The sequence below is a fragment of the Triturus cristatus genome, chromosome 7, assembly GCF_964204655.1.
Source record: "Triturus cristatus chromosome 7, aTriCri1.1, whole genome shotgun sequence".
In the NCBI taxonomy this organism is placed as follows: Eukaryota; Metazoa; Chordata; class Amphibia; order Caudata; family Salamandridae; genus Triturus; species Triturus cristatus.
The window spans coordinates 1,693,349,183-1,693,353,620 of NC_140590.1; the positions used below are offsets into that span (position 1 = coordinate 1,693,349,183).

Genomic DNA, 4,438 nt, shown 5'->3' on the forward strand with positions numbered 1-4,438 from the left:
GGAGCCAACGGCTCCCAGGACTGGTATGAACTGGACTATGCACCGGGACTCCAAATGTGCCCCTCATGCTGTCTTTCTGGTGCTGGCAAGCGCACCCACCCAGCCCTAATACACTAAATCCTATCTGGAAGGTGGTCACACCTCCCTGTGACAGGATGCCTATTGTTCCACTTGCCTTTGCTCGAGCGTGGCTCAGCAGCAGGAGGGCAGAAATGGGTCTCCGGTCGGCAGCAACCATTTTGTGTTGCCCAGATCAAGAAGGCTGGTCCCGGTAACACTGAGAGCCTAACGGAGGGTTCTTCTAGTGCCTGGAATCATACCTCCCACACCGTTTACGGTAGTGGGGTATGATTCCAACGTGTTTGCTACCAAACATGATAGGATTCGTTGCAGCCAGTTTCGAGATGGTCATCGCGTATTTACGCGGTGCCCCTCTATATAGTATATGGCTGCTTCACTGACAACCCGGGAGAATGGACTCCGTAGGCTGCAGGGATGTCCTGCTCATGCAGGGGCACCCTCATTTAAAACCAAGCACCCTGCTCTCACGATTTTATAGGCCTTCTAGAGGGGTGACTTATAGGTTTTAAGTGCAGTGACCCTTAGATATAGTAAACCTATATCTTTAGTAAGTGGTGCATGCACCAACTTACACAGGCTGCAGTGGCAGCCCTGTAGTTCCAAATTGAATGGTCTCTTATGGGTGGCATGATACATGCTTCAGCCCATGGGAGACCTCTAGGGTACCTATGCCCTGGATACATGGTTACCATATACTAGGTACTGACAAGGATACCCCATGGTATGTACTGAACTTACCAATTTAGGGAGAAAGCAGATAGACTGGGAACCTGATTAGCAGGATCCCAGTCAGACTAGTCAAACACCAGTATATCACCAGGCAAAATGTGGAGGTAACCATGCAGAAGGATCCTACCTTCCTACACCAAAGGTAAGTAACTTGGCCTTTAAAACATATATCACCCCCAAGGTAGACCCTGGACAGCCCGAAGGGCAGGGTGCAGTGTATTTAAAAAGTTGGACATTACTTTCAAGTTTTACATGTCTGGATAGTAAAAACCTCTTACATTTGTTTTTCACTACTGCAAGGCTTATCTCTCCCATGGAATAGCATTGGAGTTGCCATATTACATTTTTGAAGTGTAATGTCAGTGGGAGAGGCGATAACTGGTTCTTGTTTGGGGTGTCTGTAACCCTAAATTCTAATCATAATTTATGGTGAAGAAGAACTTTAAATTCTGAAAATGCCACTTTTAGAAAGTTGGCTTTTTCTTGCCTTAGCCATTTGTTGCCTGTTGTCTGTCTCTGATCACATTACTGGGTGTAGTTGGCAGTTGGGCTTTGTGTATGTCTCCAAGACAGCCACACACGGTGGGAGTTGAAGTGTGACTGGATGGGCATCACTAGCCAGATGGGAGGGAGGAGCTGGGCCCAGCCTCACTTACACCTGAAAAGGTTTTGTCCTGTATCCACACAAAGGGCTACATACCCCCTGTAGTTAGTCTGGAGCCAGGGCAAGAAAGGCAGGGCATCTGCCCACTTCAAAGGCATGCATCTAGAAGTCTCTGCCCATTTCAAATGCATCACTGTGTAAAAATGAAGGACTTCAGACACCACCACTTCTGTACCTGCGGATACTCTGCCAGGAAGAAGGACTGCTGAGCTGCTGCAAGGTCTGACACTGCTGAACTGCTGATCTGAAGGAACTGCTACCCTGGTATGCTGACCTGCTGCCCTCTTGCCTGAGTGAGGAAGAGTAGAACTGCATCTCTTGGACCCAAAACACAGAGTGACTCCAAGGACTCTGCCATCTGTAAATTTTCACTGCGAAGTGGTGTCCTTTTCCGCATCGCTTTACTTGTGACTTTGTCCTAGTCCGGCCTGACCAGATATCCACACTTGGCACTTTATGCCTTTTGGTGCCATTTTCGCTAGAGTCTTCAATATCCCTGGTTCTCTCAATTGGATTTTTGTTATTTTTAGCTCGTTATTTTATTTATTAAATTCGGCTCTATTTTTCTAACCTGCTGTGGAATCTTTTTGTGTGGTATTTTCCTTCTTTTACTGTTTAAAGTACTGATTAAATACTTTACACATTGCCTCCAAGTTAAGCCTGACTGCTTTATGCCAAGCTACCAGGGGTTTGAGATCAGGTTATCCTCTGGGATTTGATAAAAACGTATGTGCACACCTGATCACACACAACCAATCTAACTGCATACACACAACAATCATTCATAAAGGACACCGCCAACCTGGTGGCTACAGTATATTGGCACAAATATTCATACAAGGTCAATAGTGTTTACAATTTACTAAGTTCATTTATTATAGTTAATGTTAAAAAACAAGAAAAAACTTGATTAAAAACACTTGTATTCAACAATACTCGCAAACAATTAATTCCAAATTAAAAAACATTTAATCACATAAATCACAGTTAAAATCAATAAACCAAAAAACACGAGAGATAACCCAGACAGTTATCTTTGTCTTTAGTGGCCACTCCCCAGAATTATAATCATGTGCACACGCCCTGATGTCTTGTAACTATCAATATCTAGGGCGCTGTCCGTACAGCTGGGTTTATGGCGAGAAAAAAAGGTGCGTTGACGTGTTTCGAAGGCTTTATCTTATTCCACCTTCTTTATCAAGACAGAAAATTAAAACCTCTCGTTCCTTGTGGATCTATAAATATAAACACACATGTATAAATAAAACGTAAATAATAAATCTAACAGCATCATTAAATAACTTGTTAAAAAATACTTAGGTACATATCACAAGACACAATTTTTTATAATATAAGGAAAGAAACCAGGTATTTCGCAAACATTTATAAAAAAAAACCACGATTTGTACAGAGTGATTGTCTGGTGTCTTATGTCCTGAAGCTGTAAACAATATCAAAAAGAAATACATTTCATCTCAAATAATGTAAATGAATTCAAGGATAAATGACAATCAACATTCTTTTTGTGCCATAAATTTAATCCACCATGTCGCACCAGTGCCTTTTCCACTTGGCTATAGAACGGCCAAGTGCCCTCTCATATTCACAATACTCCTCACCATACCCCCTGATAGTTCCACTCAACATACATTCATCCACTCCCTCATAGACACAACACGTGTTCTATTGTGCATGTTACACTTGTAACACTACAACTGATACATATAGTAGCAGTATTTTGTACAGTTTCTTAATATGCTTCCAAAAGGTATAGCCACTTACTTTTTGGTGGGTGAACGATAAATCCCTCTCTAGCCAAAAATTTCGTGATCCTAGGACATTGTTACCAATTAAAATAATCCAATGAATTCTAAATGTAAGAACAAACGTATAAAAGTCAATGCACTTCCCTCAGTGAGCGATAATCAGATATCTTCTCTTTCTCTTTTTCCAATATATCCAATTGGTATATCTAACTTACTTGTTGCACACTTATGAATAAGGATGATGTTTGTGGTTTTCGAGTTACCCCGCTACTCGCTTTGGCGCTCCATTGATCTATCCTTTGTGTTTCAATTTCTATTAGTGATAACATTTTAAAAATCAATGATAGGTCCTAATTCTATGGACACAGACTTACTTCACTTTGCATAACTTAATGATTTAGCAAGATTACCCACCTTATTTAAAAAGGTGACGTCTCCTAGCTTTTGCTATTGATTTCAACGCTGGGATATGTTTTGCATTGAGGAAATCTTGTGCCTTCATACGATTCCTCCCACTTTTATACGTATTAGTGCATCATCAATTTAAGCTTTAGGAAGCAAAACCCCTCAATGTATGTATGTGTCAATGCCTAAGTGCTCAAGTTTATAACTATATTTAAAATACTTCTGAGATTGAATTCAACTATATGAAATGTGCTCGAATGGACAGGGTTGACTGTACCGCCAAATAACTCAAACTCCCATATCTGCATATTTTAATACGATCTCGCGCCTCGTCTATGACCACACTTGTTATATTCGGTTACTTATCTAAAAGGGGGGTGACGAAACGTGCAAATTACTTGGGCTTGTCTGCCCCGCCCTTTTCAAAATAAAAGCTGATTGCTTTATTCGGATTCTTACAAACGCGGGTTGAATTCCACATGTTAACTTTCAACCTGCGTGCCTCACGTAGGGGCACAAACAGCCTTGATTCTATCCTCTTAAGTTATCCACCAACGCGGGGGGAAACGGAGCATTTAGATTAATTAAGCTTATGTCACCGGACACATTTACGGTTACGGCTGTTTGTTTTGACATAATTAAAACTACGTGGGAACACTGCTATGATACGCCTGCTTGATAATCCCTATTTAGTCCAATAATACCGACGCAATATGCTTCCATTTGAACTCCCCCCCAGCTCACCTCTATTATACTTTATGCCGGCGGTCCCTTGATCCGTCCTGGTCTATTT

At 41.6% G+C, this 4,438-nt stretch overlaps 1 long non-coding RNA gene across 1 annotated transcript; it reads right to left on the minus strand.

Annotated features, from left to right (window-relative positions):
• Positions 1–2,407: 2,407 nt before the first annotated feature.
• LOC146812784 (uncharacterized) lies at positions 2,408–4,438 on the minus strand. Its single transcript, XR_014965983.1, has 3 exons — positions 4,390–4,438; positions 3,257–3,344; positions 2,408–2,709 (listed from the first exon to the last, which is right to left on the minus strand). It is a non-coding gene; the product is annotated as an uncharacterized LOC146812784 (long non-coding RNA).